The sequence below is a fragment of the Cicer arietinum genome, chromosome 4, assembly GCF_000331145.2.
Source record: "Cicer arietinum cultivar CDC Frontier isolate Library 1 chromosome 4, Cicar.CDCFrontier_v2.0, whole genome shotgun sequence".
Classification (NCBI taxonomy): Eukaryota; Viridiplantae; Streptophyta; class Magnoliopsida; order Fabales; family Fabaceae; genus Cicer; species Cicer arietinum.
Genome location: NC_021163.2, coordinates 9,896,999 through 9,902,998, shown reverse-complemented (window position 1 = coordinate 9,902,998; position 6,000 = coordinate 9,896,999).

Sequence of the window (6,000 nt, the reverse complement as noted above, 5' to 3'; positions counted from 1 at the left end):
AATAATAATAATAATAATAATAATAATAATAAATAAATAAATAAATAAAGAAATAGAATTTAATGTGGTGATTAAGGCAAGAAATGGTAACACTAATAAGGTTGTGTTGTAGTTGTGAGTGATAACGAAAGCTCCAAAACAGAGACGCACACACACACACTCCTCTATTCTGTTTTTCACTTCAAATTTGTCTCTAACCTCACTTTTCCACTTTTTTTTTTATATTGGGGCCTCTCTATTTTTGACAAATGGATTGCCTATATCTACACACTTCAATTTATTATTATTATTATTATTATTATTATTATTATTATTATTATTATTATTATTATTATTATTATTATTATTATTATTATTATTATTATTATTTGTTTTTGGTGAAATCTTGCTTCTTATTTTTAATACATAGATAAAAACTATATAAATTTAAAGGAACCAAATTAATAATTATGAAATTACTCATTCTAATTTGTTTGACTAATTTTCAATGACTGATTGCTCTAATTAAATAGTGGTATAATTAATATTGTCATAAATGAAAATGGATATAATAATTTAAAAGAGATACAAATTATTATATTAATTAAAGAGTATAATTAAAAAATAACAATTAATATTACATTGAAAATAAAATGTATTTTAAAAATATTTAATTTAAAAATAGGATAATCGTGGGAACACAGAGGGATTATAGAAACTCAAAATTATAGTTATATAAGAGTTTATGGAAACGGTTGTAAAAAAGTTACATGAATGAATGAAAGAATTTAGGTGGACACTCCTATGTTTTGAAGTTTTGTTGGGTAGAGTCAATAATTAATTATTTAAAAATGTATAATTTATTATTATTATTATTTTTCAAATGATTTATATTTAATTCTTAAAAAATTTATACATAGTTGTTCAACTCTTGTTTTAATTTTAATTTTTGACAATAAATTATTTCTTTTATAGAAATAGTAATTTATTGTCGGGGTTATTATACAAACACTTTTTATGTTTTTGATAAATCAAAACTTTTCATTCAATATTATTATTAATGTAGCGCAGTTGTCCCTTCCTTGTCTTGGTTGTGTGCACTTTCAAGTATTTTGACAATTTCATTTCTTATTTTGGACATTTAACTTCTTTTCCTTTCCTAAATTTAGCCATTTGATTGATACGTGTATGATTTGTTTCATTAACAAATTTTGTAATGGCGTGAATATATAGTTAGTTGTCATATTCACAAGCACATAATGATTGGCAATGTGAACATGTTTATTTCGGTGGTAAAGATTCAGTTTTTACATCGTAACAATTTAATGTTCAAATTTTAAGTAAAAAATACTTATGTTTTACGTATCAAATGAATTTATACTATTGATAAAGAAATATATGAAAACTAAAAAAATTGTAAGTTTCGACGAAAGATTTTAAAAGAGAAGAAAATTTGTTTTTCTTTCTCAAATGTTACCTTTTGTTGGCAAATATTCCATAATAACCCTCATTAAAGTTGATCTATTGAAATCAAATTGGTCCCGTGAAGAAGAAACTAAACTCATAGAGTATATCATTTCATTTTGTAAAGTAAGACTTTTATACTAGTTTATAAAAAATACTTTTATATTTATGTAAGAAAAAGTAAGACTTTTATATAACTGGCAACGTAAATTACTAAAACATTTTTTTTTACTATTTGTGCATCACACATTTTTTTTTGTTTCTATCACTCAATTAAAGATTTGAGTATTTAAAAAAATTGCAAACAGATATTATATATTGTAATAATTAACTGCTTTGAATATTCTTTCATTTTTCATTTTACTGAAAATGTAAAGTACAAAATCACTAATTGTTGAGTTAAAAGAAATTACTAGTTTTTTTTTTTTTATAATAATATTGGAAATTATTTTATCGATAATACTTCGCAAATTATGTTGAAAATGAGACTCTACTGATTTTGCTCCATTCGTGCCAAATTTGTAGTTATTCACCAATCACATAACAATTTCTTTTTGTTGGTCTTAATCACATAGCAACTTTAATAAATCATATGCGTGTATTTTTTGTTGTAGCAGTACTATATATATATGTGGTCCAATATGGTGTTTAGCGCTTTTTTGTCAACAAGTATTATAGATGGTAGATCATAAACTAATCTTTTGAAGTACATAGATTTATTAAGAGATTGATATGTTTTATCAAGTATTTTTTCATATGCATCATTTAGAGATAAAATTCATATAATAAAACATTATTTCATTATTTGAAAGTATAAAATGTAATTATTTTGATTTCAGACTTAATAAAAAATTTAAATTATTAATCGAATCATCAAAATAGTATTTAAAAAATATAATTTATTATTATAAATTTTTTTAAGAGATACAATTTATTGTCAAAATAGTTCATAATTTTTATAACATTAAAAATTAAACTGACTAACATATTAATGATTAGATTATTAATTTGAATTTTTTATTGAACCATTGACTAAAATAAAAGTATCTTATATTTTTTACTAAAATAATAATTTAATCAAATTACAACTAAAAATAATTATCTATCAAAAGAAGATGTTGAATATTGATTGAGTTTTTTGTAAATACACTTTTAGTTGTTTTTTTTTTTTTTCTTTTATGAATAAAATTCAAGATAAAGGGACAATGCATCACACTAAAATAAGAAATATTTTAAGACTCATTAAAAAAAATTACATTTACATTTCTTTTAATATCACTTTTATCAAACCCCTAATCTGTCGAGTCAAATATTTGTTCATTAAACGAAATCATTGAAGTGACTTTTAGTTTGACTTTGATGCTTTGTATTATTTTGTGATGAAATGAAAAATATCTATTTTAATGCAATGTATTTTAATAGAATTTTAAAAAATATATACCAGTAAAATAATTGATTTAAATAAAATTTTAGTCTCTCTATTTTAATTGATTCGTAATTTTGGTCCTCCTATTTCTTATTTTGCAATTTTAGTCCTTCTATTTTAACTGATTCGTAATTTTGGTCATTTTATTTATAATTTTGCAAATTTAGTCCTCCTATTTTAATTGATTCTTAATCTTGGTCCCTCTATTTCTAATTTTGCAATTTTGGTTCCCCTATTTCTTAAAATTGAGACATTTTGTCCTACTTATATCTTTAACTATTAATATTGATGATGCTGTTTTTTTTTTTTTTTTTTTTTTATGATTACTTGGACTTATTTATAAAAAAAATTGTAGGTCATATTTAAAATAAAAAAAATAGAATCCACTATTCATATTTTAAAAATAATGTTTAAAATAATTGCTAGCTCTGATTATTAATTAAAATAAACACATAATAAAATAAGATGGTTGAAAATACATTTTTACCTTTTTAAAAATTATTGTGCTTCTATGTACACATTTGAGAAAATAAATAGAGTTATACAACGAAACACAATAATTTTAAAAAAATAAAAGAATATTTTAATTTTAATTAATAATTAGAGCTAGTAATTTAAATTAAAAAAAAATACAATGATATAATTGTGATAACATTATTAATAGTAATTTAAATTACTAGTTCTAATTATTAATTAGAATCTATAGATATGACAAAATGTCTCAATTTTAAGAAATAGGAATCGAAATTGTGAAATTATAATTAAATGAACTAAAATTAATAATTAATTAAAAAAAGAAATTAAAATCGCGAAATTATAAATATGAGGACTAAAATTGTAAATCAGTTAAAATATGAAGGCTAAAATTGCAAAATTAAAAATAGAGAGAGCAAAATTATAAATCAGTTAAAATAGATAACTAAAATTGCATTTAAGTCAAAATAATTTTATTGAACAACTAATCATTTGTAATGTTACTTTATCAATTTTAAAATGCTTTTACAAAATAAAATGATTTAAAAATACATAATATTTATTCAACGCTAATGTAAAACTAAAATTATTAACGTGTGAGTTGGCTAAACCGATTCTTAGTGTTTTTAAAAAATATTTAATTATCCTCTTCAAATAATTATTAAAAAGTAATATTTCAAAGCCTTTTCTTTTCCTTCTCCACTTCATTCATAAGTTTGAACGTAACGTTTAACGCATTAAATTATTATCATGTTTTATTAGTTTTATTACATCCGGTAGTTTTTTTTACTTGTGTTGACGTTCTTTTTCCAATAACTATAGCGTTGTTGTTAAGATATTGATTATATGTTATTATATCTTCTCTTAAAAAGATACTTAAATTAACAAAAGTTAAAATATTTGGTTTATACCACGTATTTAAAGGTGAGAATAAATCAGGTCGACTAATAAACATCTATAGCATAGTCTACATCATAACTTAAACAGTTAAGAATGTTTATAAAAAAGACTATTTAGTTAAAAATAGCATATTATACGCTAAATAATAAGTCTTTTAGATTTATTAATTTGACCTATTTAAATAAAAATAAATAATATTTTTTTTACTACTATAATTGTTATATTAAATTTTGATTTTTTTAGTTAGATATTTAAGTTTTAGTAATTTGCGCATATTAACATTATTTAGTTTTTAACATATTTAAATGTATTATTATAGTTCTTGAATCATAGTTCAACTGATAAATGCCGATCTTACAAGGTTAATCGTTTTGTCTCGGGTTCGAATCTGGGACCTCACATTGATATAAGTTAATTATTTATCTTATCTTCTAATATATAAAAAATGTATTATTATAAAATATAATTGAATTATGATGTGTATAAAGTTGTATTCTTTGAGATGTCATCTTAAATATCAAAATAAAATTTAATTTAATTGACATATTAATGTGTTAATCTAGTTAAATATGTGTTTGATTACTTATTCAAAAATGTTAAAATAAAATATGCAATAAACTATTTTATTCAATTATATTTTGTAAAAAGAAATAGATGTTTATAAAATATAAATTTATATTGAAATTCGTCTAAATAATAACCACAAATAAAGTTAATGTATTTTATTCAAATTAGATGAAATATATCAATTTTCTTCTAACCATTTTCAATTTTATTTTGGGATAGAGATTATTTGATAACCAGAATAATATTTTATATAGGTAACTCATTCGAGAATAAAAAATTTTCATTTGGTAAACAAATCAAATAGAAGAAGTTCAAGTCAATGATAAATATGTATCTTTTATTTTTTTTTGTTTATCGAATAAATGTTTATTGGTAACTTTTTAATATTTATTAATTAATGACAAATATTTATCTCATTTTTTTTATGTATAAATAGTAAATATTTATTTCATAATTTTTAATATTTATTATTGACAAATACTTATTGTGTTACTTTTTATGCATCAATTATAATTATATATTTCACATTTTATTACTTACAAAATGATTTTATGATGTCAACTTTAATGACTTCATTAAAACTTTAATATTAGATGACAATTATATTATTTTCCATTAAAATTGTAAATATCTTTTTGTGTAGTTATATCATTGTCTAATTAATGGATCTACTATTACTTCTACTTTAGAGATCTTTATTTATATGACATTTATGTTTTACTTGTGGTTTTATGTTTCAGTTACATTTTTTTTTTCAAATTTACTGTTATTTTAATTGTCTTTTTTATATTTTTTTCTTGTTGCACTTTTTTTATTAATTGTTGTTTTTTATATGCATTTTTTTATTATAATTTTTTTGTTAAAATTTCTATTAGTTGCAGTTTTTTTAGTTTTAAGTAGCAATTACCTTTTTTTTGACTAAAAGTATCAATTACTTGCATCTCTTATTAGTGATTTCACATTAAAATTAATCAAGATGATAAAATTTGCTAATAATTACTTTTACTTTTAATTTTATTTATTTGTTTTATATATATTATGTTGATAGTTGATAGATGACATGCATGAAGAATGCAACCGTATGGTTGGTCAACAAGAGATATAGCATTGCTTTGTTGTTCTTTCCTTTTTGGTGCATTCTTACAGAAATCATTAGAATAAATTGACGCCATTAAATTTGACAATTAGTT